Source organism: Pteropus vampyrus, unplaced genomic scaffold (assembly GCF_000151845.1).
Source record: "Pteropus vampyrus isolate Shadow unplaced genomic scaffold, Pvam_2.0 Scaffold173, whole genome shotgun sequence".
Taxonomy (NCBI): domain Eukaryota; kingdom Metazoa; phylum Chordata; class Mammalia; order Chiroptera; family Pteropodidae; genus Pteropus; species Pteropus vampyrus.
In genome coordinates this window covers 2,378,605-2,393,778 of record NW_011888954.1, presented here as the reverse complement: position 1 = coordinate 2,393,778, position 15,174 = coordinate 2,378,605, and the positions used below count along the sequence as shown (strand labels likewise).

Below are 15,174 nucleotides of genomic sequence, written 5' to 3'. Positions count from 1 at the left end.
AATATTATACTTATATTGTTATTTTCTGACCTTCCAATTCTAAACTTTTAAACTTTTTATGTAGATGAAGATTTTTAAAAATTTTGTAAACAGCTTTATGGAGGTATAACGGACATACGCTAAAATGTATATAATCAAAGTGTGCAATTTGATAAATTTTGACATTGGTACCATGAAACCATCACCATAATCAAAATCATGAACATATTCATCACCCCTAAAAGTTTCCTCATGCCCCTTTGTCATCCATCCCCTTCCACTCCTTCCCTGCCACCCCAACCGCTACCTTCGATCTCACCATCCTCAGGCAGTCACTGATCTGCCTTTGTCACTCTTAATTAGTTTGTATTTTCTAGAGTTTTATATAATGGAATCACATGGTATGTACTGTTTTTTTTGCCTGGCTAATTTCAGTCAACATGATGACTTTGAGATTCATCCACGTTGTTGCACATATCAATTATTCATTCCTTTTAATTGTTGATTAGTATCCCACTGTGTGGATATACCACAGTGTGTTTACCCACTCATCTATTTATGGACATTTGGGGTGTTTCCGGTTTTTGCTATTACCAATAAAGCTGCCATGAATATTCCTGTTCATGTCTTTGTATGGGACCCCATTGATCAGTTTGTGGAGGTTTGGGGGGCTATTCGCTGCATCCGAAGAGGATTCTTTGTGATACAGACTAGACGGTGGACACCTGGCAGCTGACAGGTGTCTCATCTTTCATCATTACCAGATGTGTTTCATATTTCAGTCATACCATTCTTGGAATGCTTTTCCTCAATTTTCTTCACTTTACAAAATTCTAGACCCATATACATAACACTCTCCTATCTCCTTCTTATGTAAGCTTAATTACTCTCCACCTATCCCACCCCAACCAGGTTTATTAACTAATTTGTTTTGTGTTCCAATTACCTTTGGTTTATATCTTTACCAAAACATGGTCACAGTCTGGCTGATTCTTATAGATTTCAACTGTGTCTATGCTACTTCTCACCCCTGCTCCTCAAGAAGTAAATAACCCTCCCAAGAAGGGAACAATTCAATCTCATCATCTCTGTATCCCTCCATTCCTGTGAGCCAGAAAGAGAATTGGAAAAGCATTTTATTACTTTTGGATGTTGGCAGCCCATATATCATATCCAAGTTTCCTGATCAACAAAGGCAAGGCAATAATAAAGGGGGAAACAATCAAAATTTTAAAAGAATTTATTTTATCTAGTTACCAAGGTTGGCAAAGGTAAATGTGCTTCAATGGAAATAAATGGTGGAGACCAATGTGGCTGGAGTAAAGGGGACACTGTGTGAACCAAATTGGAAATCCAGTTATATAAAGTGGAATGAAGAAAGACAATGGGTGAGAATGGATAGTTTGGTCAAGGAACAAGAAAATTTTGAGACATTGGAAAATTCAAAGCATTCAAGTGTCTTGATCTTTTTCCAGAAAAGAATCCTATTGTGCTTTATCACTATGTCTATGAGTACATGTGGGGGCCCCTGAAACCAAAGATAATCCAGAGGACCCAACGACAGCCCTGCCAAATGCCACAGAGGACTGCAGCTTCTGAGATACCAAAGCTTTGCAGTTCCTGTGCAAGGACACTGAGAAATTGCTTGGTCCATCTCAGCAGTGTGGAATTCAGAAGTTGGCCTTTTTACCTGTAGAGTAAACCTCTTTCCTTGCTAATGAAGTTTATGTGGGACTTTTGAGGTTGCCACTATGCTTGAGGTTTTCAAAACACCTAACCTGAAGATCACTTCCTAGTTTTATTTTAACTCCATGAATCACCCCCTGCACTCCAGTGTCACTCTTCCAAACAAGATGAGGAGACTGAAACTGAGACTAAAATGACATACAGGGAGTCTTGGAAACAAACTCTTCGCAATGAGAATGAGTTCTCTATGGAGTAGGTTTGAACATATGAACACAGTACTGCTCTTCGAAGGTACTAGTGCACAGGAAGTACACCCCTTACCTTAGCATAGAGATTCAGGAAGGAGAGAGAATAGTTGGAAGCTGCCAAAGTTGACCATTACTTCAATTAAATATAGATTAGTGGAAAGTTCCAGTCTGTGTCAGAACACTTTCATGGGGAGAGGAAGGTAGAATTGGAACTTTGATTTTTGATGTGGTACAATTACTTCACAAATACTGTTTGGTAGTTAGCTCTGGAGACCTAAGAGATGGCTTCACATTGAAAGGAGTACATAGAAAAAGGCAGGTTGGAACTCTTGCAGATTTCAGGTGTAAAAAAAAAACGAAAGAATTAAGCATTACTTCTGAAAATCAAATCGGAGAGGAGGGGCGAGTGAAGGCAAGCTATGGAATTTCTCCATCATTTCTCATCATTTTCATTGATACCTAAAAAAAAAAAAACAACCCCAAACAGGAAAGCCTGATTCATCAGACTTTGAGGCATACAAAACTAAACCAAAACATTCTACCAGAACATGAGTCAGGACACTGGACATACACAAAAGCAGTTCTACAAGTGATGAAGAGATAGGAGGCTGAGACAGCATGTGCAGGAGTGTTCACGTCATAAGACAGATACCTCTGGATCTAGATTAAGAAGAATTAAGTTATTGCCTGGGTTTGGCCATCAAGATAAAGGCTGGCAGGGACATGGGGAAATTGCAAGCAAAATATTGCAACTTCTTGAGGGTCTCTGCCAGAAAGCAGACAGGAGCTCAGTAAAGCAATAACATTGTGACTCACATATCAGGGCGTGAGATGACAATGGCCTCTAAGTTTGGGTCTGAGGGGCAAGAGGAACTGGCACCAGCAGAATGTGGATTGGCCCAAGGGCAGGAAACAAAGCGGGGCAATAAAACCAAACATTTTAAGGTAGGAAGAGATGGCTGGTGATGAACTGCCAGAAAGAGAATTGGAAAAGCATTTTATTGCTTTTGGATGTTGGCAGCCTATATATCATATCCAAGTTTCCTGATCAACAAAGGCAAGGCAATAATAAAGGGGGAAACAATCAAAATTTTAAAAGAATTTATTTTATCTAGTTACCAAGGTTGGCAAAGGTAAATGTGCTTCAATGGAAATAAATGGTGGAGACCAATGTGGCTGGAGTAAAGGGGACACTGTGTGAACCAAATTGGAAATCCAGTTATATAAAGTGGAATGAAGAAAGACAATGGGTGAGAATGGATAGTTTGGTCAAGGAACAAGAAAATTTTGAGACATTGGAAAATTCAAAGCATTCAAGTGTCTTGATCTTTTTCCAGAAAAGAATCCTATTGTGCTTTATCACTATGTCTATGAGTACATGTGGGGGCCCCTGAAACCAAAGATAATCCAGAGGACCCAACGACAGCCCTGCCAAATGCCACAGAGGACTGCAGCTTCTGAGATACCAAAGCTTTGCAGTTCCTGTGCAAGGACACTGAGAAATTGCTTGATCCATCTCAGCAGTGTGGAATTAAGAAGTTGGCCTTTTTAATTCATGGAAATCGAACATGTGAAATTTTGCACAGACATGACTCTATGTGCATTTAAATTGGTATTTTCCAGATCCTGACCCTTACCTTCCCTTCAACTAGGTTTTTGCTAGACCCCTGGCTAGACACTGGACATGGCTTTCCTACACAGGCCCTGGACCCCAAGCTTCTAATCCTGCCTTCCAGACTCTGCTCTCAACCAAACCATTGGTGTCCCCCATCCCAGGATCATCAATTTGCCCTCTCCATCACCAATGAATATTTACTGGGTGACCGCAAAGTATAAGACCTTCCTGCTTGCACTCTGAGATATAAGAAAAGCGACTTAAGGTTGGGAAAAAGATGTATTTGCAAACAAATACTTGTCCCATGTTCCACAGAAAATCAAGGACCTCTTCCTTTTATCATCATCATCATCATCATCAAAACAGATATTGAGCACCTGTGGATCTATTAGGCCAAGAGCTTTATATTTAATACATTATGTAATCTTTATCTTAATATAATGAAGAAGGCACTATTATCATTCCCATTGTACAAATGAGGGAACTGAGTTTTGCCCAAGGCTAAGCATCTGAGGAGTGGCAGATTTGGCAATCATGTCACCAGCCTGTACCTTTTCCATTAGCCTACACTCCTGTTCATAATCTTCTACTTCTCCTTCTCATCTTATTTTTCCTAGTGAAAAAATGTTATAAACTTGCCAAAAGGTTTGGGCTAGGTATATAGTAGATGCTCAATAAATGTCCAACTTAATGGAGCCCTGAACTCATAGGTGCATTATGAATTGACTGACTCCATGGATCCTGCTTTTAAGGGTGTTATCATGGTCACTATTCCATCAGCTCACATCCTTTGATCAGCTGGCCAAGCCTCCAGCTCTGGCCCCCTGTGACCCAGTGAGGGGAGCAGCACAGCGACAGGGTACATTCTCATTATTGGCAATTCAGTATTTTACTCAAAGTGGGAAGGTGAATGCTAAGTAAGACTCAGATGCTTAGGAGGCTGCCAGCGTGACTTGGTGTCTTGGCACTCACAGAGATTGTAGTGGAAAAGCTGAATCCAGAATGAACATCTGCCTGGGTTAGTCAGAAAGGAAACAGCTTTGGGTTAGCTAATTAATAGCTTTTTCATCTGCATCAGATGATTCCAGTTTAGCACATCGGCTTGAACATAAGGGCCTTGGAGCCTGGATTCACCCTTTTCATATTTCCTGGGTAGTGCTAATAGGTCATTGGACCTCCTAACCTAGGTACCATCCTGTCTGGCCAGGGCCTTTAGAAGAAGAGGACCTCACAGTGTATGGGCTGACTCAAGGGCTGACTCATTCTTCCTTAAAAGAGTGGACATTGGACATGTAGGCCTTTCTAGCTTAGGATTTTGGGGAGTGGGGCCCAAATGTACCTCTCACTGGAACTCAGGTGATTTCACCTGTGATGTACTAGGGATCACTGCATGATATACAGATATAATACAGGTGCCTACAATCTAGTCGTGTGTGTGTGTGTGTGTGTGTGTGATGGTCATGGGTAAGGGGATGTTGGATAGATTTATAAACATGAATCGATGACAGCGCAATTTGAAACAATATAGGATGAAGAGCTGAATCGAGCTACCTTTGTTCAGAAACAAAAGAATTCAACTTGGACGGAAAAGTCCTTGAAGAATGAAAGAAATTTCAAGATGTCAGAGGACATTCCAGGAATGACAACATGTACAAAGGGATGGAGGTGGCAGTGGGAATCATGAGCGTGAGGAAGGTTAAACTTCTCAGGGTTTAGTCTAGGCAGGAAGACCAGCTGTAACAGGGCCCGGGGCTAATGTCAAGGAAGCCAGTGCTCCCTGACGAGCCCTCAAGGTGTACTGAGCAGCACTCCCAATGTACCCTGCACATGCCTCTCTCAGACTGCTTTTATCCCCTTCTACCTATGTTCCCCAGTTCTAGAAACTAATCTGAAAGCTGAGGACTAAGGCTTATCTGTCTTTGCCTGGCACGTATGACATGCTCAATAAATGTGTGTTGAATAAACAAATGAGGGAGGATGTCATTGGCAGTGAGACTGATTAAGTAGGCTGGTTTTAGACTGAAATATGCTATAGGTGCCAGACATTCTAACAAATTCCGCCTTCAGATGACTAGGTGTGGCATCTTGGGCTTCCATTAACTTATTTGCTCATTTGTTTATTGAACAAATATTTTTTGAAAGCCTACTATGTTTCAGGCACTGTAAAGAAGCTTGGTATACAACAGTGATAAAACGAACAAAATCCTGCCCAGGTGGGGCTCACGTTCTAGTGGGGATACAGACAATCAGGTCTGGCTACATAATCTGAGAGGCCCAGTGCAAAATGGAAATGTGAGGCCTCTCATTCAAATAGCAGGGAGAAAGTGCTGCTAGAGATACTAAAATATAACGTTTTTTTCTTTTCTTTTCTTTTCTTTTCTTTTCTTTTCTTTTCTTTTCTTTTGTAGTATTCCTGACTTGTCATGGCATTTTTTACTTACTATCTAATATCATTCTAAGAAAAACAATCATTTAAAAATTATTAGCATGAGTTTTGCCATTTATCTGTATATTGTGCAATTTAAATATAAGAACATTTAACTCATATGTATAATCAGGAAATTACATAATGACTATTTCATAGCTCATACTTGCATTTCTAGTCAGTTTTTCCAGAACAGTGAAAATTCTGCATAAAACTAATTCAATTGTTTTTATTTCATTGTTTTTAGCAGAAGAAAAACATACAAATTTATTTAATGTAAGTTTTACATGAGACAGAAGTATTATGGGTCCCTTTACTTCTATGTCAACATGTGCCGGGGGATGGTGCTGACTGCCCCAGAGGCCACTCCAAAACTTGCTTTGAATGCAGAAATAAGGCAATGGTGTTTTAAGAAACACAAATGACCAAAAACCCCTATCATATCCTTCCCTACTCATGTTACTTCTCTGCATTATACTAGGATTGGGTTGGAATGTGCCTTTCTAGAACCATTGTATATTTAAAAAGAGCCATAAAACCTTTGACCCTTTTTCCACTTTGTCTTTTCCATTATGCTTCCTCATAAAAGAGAGCTCTGTAAAGCTCATGACAAACTTGCAGATGTTCATCAGAAAAGCTTGGACCCAAAGTATATATTTGCTCTCATGGATCAGTGGTATAGAAATTACAGAATTCTTTTCTTTTTTTCTTTACGCGAGGCAACCTTTGGTTGACCTCACAGATTGCAAGGACCTTGTCAGCTTTTTATTTATTTTTTACACCTACAGCACCTGGTCTTCCTAGGTGGTCTCCCATTCAAGTACTAACCAGGCCCAACCCTGCTTAGCTTCCGAGATCAGACGGGATGGGGCTTGTTCAGGGTGGCATGGCCGTAGACCAGAATTCTTGATAAAAGTAATTTGTGTTTGTCTTTGTGGAGATGCTGGAGGGTATGTGCTGGTGTGTGTGGGTGGTGAGTATGTGTTTTGTCTGAGTGAGGCTGAGATGGGCAGCTGTTATGTGTTTATGTGTGAGTGTGGTATTTGTGGCACACATTTTGTGTGTCTGTGTGATTTGTATGTAGCATTTGTGGCATGTTTGTATATGTATGCAATGTGAAATAAATTTTAGTTTAAGTTTTTTCAGAAAACTTCTTTTCTGGGCTGTAGAGCGAATATTTTTTGCTTTCCTCTGAAACACCAGTCTGTTCTCATGTTCTTTTAAGTAAAATAACATACAGCTTTTTGACATTCACAAACAAAACCCAGTGGTTTTTATCTGAGTCAAGGGCTCCCTGGGGCTTTGTTTTTTCCCTCCTCCTTCCTGTAAATCCATTTTGTGCATTGGCGTTAGAAGATGACATCTTGTTACATCATGTTAGACAGCACCATAATTTTTTCCAGCAAACCATTTCCAATCTGGCAAGGCAAACAGAACTGAACAAAGACAGACAACCCAGAATAAATAAAGGACTGGTTCCTGGCCCTGCTGGACAGACCCAGAGGAGCGTTGTCCCCAAATCCAAGGCTGACTTGCCATTTCAAATTTTAACTTCTTAGATTGGAATAGAGGAATCTATTCAAGCTCACAGCTCTCCCAGTGATATTGTGCAGCCTCTCTCTGCTGGAGAGGAGGATGCCTGTTGGGAGAGGGGTGCTCTGAGCAATGGGAGGGAGCAACGGGCAAGATTGATGCTTTGCCTGAGGTTCTTTCTATACTATGCACAGGTCAGGCCTGTCTTTTCCTTTCCAGCTGCAGCTGCTATTTATAGTCCTATCTCTTTGTGTCATTCTGCCTGTGAGCCCTGTGGTCAGCCCAAGGCCTCCATTTAATAAGGGGCATTCTATTCTCAAGTTCATGCCCACCACTGCAGCTTTCCTTTAGTAGTCTGCCATCTGAAACTCAGTGACTAGAGCACTCGGGTGCCATTTCCCCTCCTTGGTCTGCCATGCGTCAGATTGGGGGGGTCTGTGTTTCCTCAACCCTGCCATGCGTCTATACCTGCAGCCTGTGCTGTGGTCAGAACTAGCTGTGGATGAGGAAATGTGCTATGTCTCTCAGATCTTATTGTGGATAATCTGCCAGAATGCTCCTTCTAAATAAACATCTCTTCCTGTCAGCCTTTGGCCTAAAAATATTGACTGGCTCATAAGCTGTATGACCTAGATAACTAAGCCACAACACCTTGAGATCTATAAAATAAGGGGAGTGTAAGAATATTGGACTTAGAAGCAGGTGACCAGGTCGGAGCCCCAATTCTAGGCTGTGTGACACTAAGCTAGTGAAACTCTCTGAGCTTCCCCTTCCTCCATGCAAAGAGAATGCCTGCCTCATGGGGATGCTGTGAGGACTAAAATGAGATCCTGCATGTGTGAAAGCAGTCTGGAAACTTCCCTTCTCTCATATTCTATTATTTCAACTTCTCACACTTCTCAAAAGAATGTGGCAAGAAATGAAGGTGGAAAGAAATGGAGATGCTCTGGAGATAATAGAGAAAAAGACTCCTAGGTGTGACTCGATCAGCCAGCAAGTAGATGTAAAAATTGATTTCTTTTTAATTAAAAAAATACTCTGGATTGAAACCTAGATAGTATTAGTATATACTGTCAATTTAATACAAGTCTATATAACGTCGATTTAATACAAGTTAGTAAAGATTAATTGAACACATACTATGTGCAAATCAATATAATTGACACCAGAGATATCAGGAAAAACAAACAGGAATAATTAAAAGAGTGATTGTTATCACAAAATAAAGAAAACAGATCCATATAGAGAAGAGAATCCGGAACTCAATCTCAGCATTTAATATGTGATAAGAGAGTAAGAAAAGATTTATTCAGTAACTACTGTGGATGTCACCAGTCATAAATTTAGAAAATAATTTATTTAGATCAATATTTTATACCATATTATAAAAGAAACTCCAGTTGGGCTACGAATTAAACATAAATAAACAAATTGTAGGGCAAAACTAAAAAAAATTAGCAGTCTTTCCTAGATGGATGGAAAAACAGCTTTCTCAATTTTGAAACAATAAATCATCTAGACTTATAGGCACAAATAAATATTTCAGAGCTTTAAAATAATGAAAAATGGTAACTTTAATGTAAAATGCCAACAGAAGACTGAGGAAATATTTTTATCAAGTATGGCAAAGAGTATATACTGATACCTTAAAAGTTACTCATTAAAAACAAAATAAAACATTAAGATCTCAATAGGTGAATGAAAAAACAAGATAAACAAGTAATTTATAAAAAAAAAAAAAAACCACTGCCTGTAAACTCAAGGGAAAAAGTTTATCTTTATAATTTGATAAATATAAATTAAAGAGACATTGAAGCACCAGTTTAGATAAATCAGGAGAAATTAAAATCCAAGCTGGTCAGGTTGTGGGTGACACTGGAGATTCACACATGACTGGTGGCAATCTAAATTGTTATAACTCATTTGGAAAGTAACATGACAACGCGTATCAAAGCTCATAGAAATATTCACACACTTTGAGCTAGATATTGCCTTCTTTGCAGTTTATCCTAAAGAAATAAATCAACAGCAAAAAAGCTAGATGATTGATGTTCTAGTTTGGTATAATAATCAAAACTGATAATAAATTAAATGCCAACAAAAAAGACACGGAAAAATACGATGATCATGAAACCATAAGAAACTATGCAGATATTAAAATAATGACACTAAAAGATTGATGTATAGAAAATGACAAAAATGAGAATATACAATTTAATATTGTATCAAGATAATAATTATAATTGTGTAGAATGAATTGTACCTTTTAATAAAACAAGAAGAAAGTATGCAAAAGTATAAAAATATTTGTATTAGGGTATTATGACTGTGACTTTTTTTTAAATAAAAAAGATTCCTTTATTTTGCTATATTGATTTTTAATTTGGAAAAAGATATATTAAAAAGATAGGAAAAACTTCTCCATGTTTATCTGAATTTAAATTCTGGGAATATTCCTATCTTAGCTCTTGCTACTTCTACTTTGATCTGTGGCTTGTGGGAGAACCTCCCGAACACCTGTGCCCAGCTCTGCTGCAGGGCAAACTCCAAATACCTGGCTGCCTGCTGGCTTTCTGATGTGGCTTTTTGTGTCACCACTATTCTGGCAGGAAAAAAGGAAGGAAATGTTTTTGACAGCTCCCAGATTTCCCCTTTCTATTCTAGCACAGCATCCCTTTTGGCCCCACAGTGCCCGCTGAGAACAGCACAGGCATTCACTCCTTGTCACGTGCTCAGTGAGAAGAAAGCTCAGACGAGCTGATTAAAAGTAAGCAGTCCTGGCGTGTAAAATTATCTCGGAACAGGTTAAAAGAAAATACCAGAGGGAATTAAGTACTTTCCTTCATTCCTCTCCCCTTCTATTTTCTAGTTCCCTTCTTAGAGCCAACCCCTGAGTCACTGTTCTTTTTTGTAGGTTGACCCTATTTTCACCTTCAATTCCGTTCATCAGTCTTTTAGTACCATACACTGTTCCAAGCTCATGGCTTACAAAGAAGAGTAAGAAATGGCCCCTGGTCAAGGAACTTGCTATTCAGTGGGAAAACAGACCTTATATCAAAAGTTTTCCCTGTATAAATGTGCTAAGTTCCAAATCTGATGTCTGGCAGTACACTCTGGGAAATATCAGGAAGGCAATGGAAATTTAGAGATGGCATGAGTGAGGGTTAGCTAGACAAAGAAGGGCAAAGTAGGACTGTGTAGGGCGGGGAGGGACCAGGTAGAGGATGCTTGAGACAGAGGGAATAGTATCAGCGAAGACCAACCTGAAAGACTTAAAGAGAACTACCTTTCAGCTCCCTGGTTATTTTAGTTAGTTATTTTAGTGTTCAGGATCCATGACTTTTAGTCATCCAGTTATACTAGAGAAGCCCCTCTCTCAAATATCATACTTGGGGATCCCCAGTTCTTAGTTCATTTTATTACTCCTGTTCTTAGTACTTCTCTCATCATTCTTCTCATTTCTCCCTAAGAGTACCTGCCTTTGCTATATCGTCCTCTCTAACCCCGCATTTACATTTCCCACGGATACCCCACCGCTCTTCAATCCCTTGTCTATCCCTGGATTTAGGCAGCGGTAGGGAAGAGAAAGAATGCTCCCATCATCGGTGCTTAGCAGCCACTCACAGACAAGGAATAACTCTCATTTTGCTTAATTCAACACAGATTCTAACAAGACATACCCATTTATGGAGGGCTCTGATAAAAGACCCATCAAAGTCAGCTTTCTTTCTCTCATCTGTCCACATGCTCTGCTTACCAAAAACAACCCATGAATGTACCTCCTAATTATCTTTGGTTTACACTACAGGTGAAAAGTCCAAGCAATTTCCACTTGTGAAATTGTGCAACCTTGCATGTTGCTAACTTTTCCTGGAATGGGTTTTGAGATATGTAGGTAGGGGAAGTCAGGTCAGTGAATTGCTGTATTTTAAAAATCTTGCTATTATCAAGTTTTTCATATCTCAGTGATCATATTTCAAGTGATGAATTCAAGAAACTAACAGTGCAAAAAGAAGTAACCATGTAACATATGGACGAGGAATTGATTTCCTACAAGGATGTAAGACCATTCAATGGGGAGGGAATAGTCTTTTCAACAAATTGTACTGGGTAAAATAGATATGCGCATGCAATAGGATGAATTTGGATCCCTACTACAGAAATTAACTCAAAATAAATCCAAAACCTGAATATAAGAGCTAAAAGTAAAAAACTCTTAGAAGGAAACAGAGGTGTAAATCTTTAGGACCTTGGGTCAGGCAATGGTTTCCTCAATGTGATATCAAAAACTCAAGTAACAAAAAAAAAAAAAAAAAATTTAAATAGGTTGGACTTCATCAAAATTAAAACCTTTTGTGTATTGAAGGTCACTTCTAACAAAGGTTACCCACAAAATAGAAGAAAATAAAAGTCTAGCATCCAGAACATGTAAAGAACTTTTATAAGTCAATAACGAGGCAAACAATCCAATTTAAAAATGGACAAAGAACTTGAATAGATACTTTGTTAGAGATACGAATGGCCAATGAACACATGAAAAAATGCTCAATCTCATTATTCATTAGAGAAAATGCAATTCCAAACCATAATGAGGTATCACTTGACACCCAATAGGATGGCTATAAACAACAACAAAAACAAAACAACAATAAAACCAAAACAACAAAAAAATAACAAGTATAGGAAAAGGTGTGAAGAAATTGGCATCCTCATATGCTACTTATGGGAATGCAAAATGGTACAGCTGGTTTGGAAAATTTTGGTAGTTGCTCAAAATGTTAAATATAGTACCATACGATCCACCAGTTCTGTTCCTACATGGATATACACCCAAGAGAATTAAAAACATATGTCCACACAAAAACATGTAAACAAATATTCATGGCAGCATTATTCCTAATAGCCAAAAAGTGGAAACAGCCCAAAGGTCCATCAGCTGATGAATGGATAAACAAAATGTGGTATATCCATACAATTAAATAGTCCTGATACATGCCGCAACACGGACGAACCTTGAAAAATGTTATGTCATAAAAGAAGCCAGATACGCAAGGCCACATATTTTATGATTCCCTTTATAGGAAATGTCCAGAGTAAGCACATTCATAGAGACAAGAAGTAGATTAGTGTTTCCCTAGGGCTGAGGAAGGTGACAATGGGGAATGACTAATGAGTACAAGGTCTCTTTTGGGGTAATCAAATCTTTAGAATTACTAGCGATGATGACACAGCATTGTGAACGTACTAAAACCACTGAACCGTATACTTTAAAATGATTAAAATGGTGAATTTTATGTTACGTCAATTTTATCTCAAAAAAATTAAAAAAGAATGAGGAGGGTCCCTTACACATCGCTGCGCTGTATTTAAGCTCACATTTAGGACTTCTTTGTGACCATAAGGGATATGATTCAATTTGACAAGCACTTTTTATGCTAGGTTCTGGAAATGGATGGGAAAATAAGTGCATAAAACACAGGCTATGTCCTCAAGGTACCCACACTCTGTTGGAGGATACAGTGCATATTTCACTAACCAGAACACAACCAGAAAATAACAAGCATCACAGCACAGACAGTTGGTTCTGCTGGAGTACAAAGGCAGGAGTGGTTTATTCTGCCTGGAGGAACACTGGAAAGCCTTACAGAAGTAGAAACATTTGAATAGAGTTTTTAAGAATGACTAGGAGTTTGACAAGTGGAGAAAGGCCTGGAGCTGTACCCAGCATTCAAAGATACATCTCATGGAACAATCTGAGCTATGGCTTCTCTCTCCTAGTATTCTGCCAATGCTTCTTATTAAATATCACGATTTCCATTTTAATCCTTGGTTCTTGCCTCACAGACTACGAGCCTTCGATTTAAAAGCAGAGAAACAGAAACATGGATCTTGAGCCTTGGTGGGGTATAGCAGGGTCCCCTAAGTTCTCTGTGGTTGTGGGAGCACTTGGAATATATCTGGCTCTGCTCCCACCTTCTGTTTCTCCAATCTGGGAACCCCTCTTTGCTGTGAGGACTGGCTCCATCCATCTGCCAGGTGGACGGGCCCTGGTTCCCTCTTCAAAAGTCTTTTGCTTAATGGTGGCTTTTTCGCTCTAGCCCTACCCTCCTGCTGGTGCATCCAGAGGAGGAAGCCAGGGAGGAGGGAATAAGAGGCCCACCCCATACCCTCCGGAAGTTATCTGGTCTGGCTCCTTGGGCAGCTGGCTTTGTTTGGCTTCTATTTGGATTGTAATCCCATTGCCTTGAGTGGAGGTAGAAAAACAAGTGCTTAAAATAAGTAGTCCTGTAGGAGGAGTCTGGTGCTTAATGAATTATTCAATGAGGAGTGCTAAGCACAAAGCATTCTCCATTTTCAGTATGGAGCCCTGAGACCCCTAATGCCTCCCAGATGAAAAGCTAACAGAGTGGTCCTCCAGAGTGTGTTTGACAGATATTTGCTCTCTGGTGCACTAAGCATAAGCCTGGTTTATTGTGTTTACAATTTCACATCTTCAGAGCATGACTGATTTATTGCAAACATGAGGGCACTGGACAGTGGAGGCGTCTCTGAACAGGCTTTTCCCTAAAGCCAGGAATAATCCCCTGCACCGGAGATCCAGTCTGATGAACTATTCAGTGTTCCCAATCCTCATACGCTTAGGGGAAGTCAGGATAGGGAGACATCTGGTCTCAGGCAGCTCTGCTCAGGCTAGACAATTGTCCTCCTCAGGGTGGATCTCGTTAGCAAATGAGGCCTGTCTGTCCGCAGAGACTGGGCCTCCTGCCCTGTGACCCCTGGGTGGGGAGCCGAAGACCAGGCAGCCTTGTAAATATGCTTTCTCAAAATCCTGATAAAAAGAAACATGGATTTAACACTGACTTCTCCTTGAACCAGTTGATAATTTTTTTTATCAACTTCTACTCCATTGTCTCCAGTTCTCCAAAGACTGAATGCTCTGACAGTGCAGACAAGGACCAGCCGTGCGTGGGGGGCAGTCTGTACTGGCAGGAGTGAGGACAGAGGAGGGGAAGCGGGCCTGAATGTCATTACTCGCAGGGGTCGTGGGGTCGGTGACAGTGGCAAGGAACAGATTTTTCCAGCCACTTTCAGGCCGAGATTTGCACTGCATAATCTGAATGCTTTTATCTGTTTCTGAAAATAGACAGGAATTTTTTCCACAGGCTGCTCCAATCTGGCCGTGGAGACGTGAGGGAGGATTGCCGGGAGACAGTTGTATGTAGTCCAGTAAGTACGTTGTGTGACCCCTGCCCCCCAACTAGCCCTTCTCCACATTGACAATGTAGAGCCACATTATCTTAATGCCCCTTGAAGCGGGGAGTCAAAAATGCCGGAAATACTTTCCATTCTGACTTTTGTATAGCTCCTGATATGTGGAGCTATCATTTCTTACTTTGACTTAAATGTACAGGCTAAACGGCCTTCGTGAGGTCGGAAGCTCCCGTCCAGAGGGACTGGTTCCTTGAGTCTGTACAGAACGACCTACGTGAGAAAGGTAAATGAGACAGAAGAAAATGGTTTGATCAGAAATTACAGTTTATGGTTGTTACTAGTTCCACAAATCATATTCTCTACCTTTGTCCTGGATTTAGACTACAAAGAAGCATCACAAATTATATACAAAGATCTTCTGGAAGCTTAATTCTGGATTAAATCAGACTCCATCTCTCAGCAGCTGGTCCCTCTCA

General features: G+C 40.0%; 1 pseudogene; it reads right to left on the bottom strand.

Moving 5' to 3' along the window:
* Positions 1 to 6,732: 6,732 nt before the first annotated feature.
* Positions 6,733 to 6,851, bottom strand: LOC111746074 (annotated as a pseudogene).
* Between the last annotated feature and the right edge of the window lie 8,323 nt (positions 6,852 to 15,174).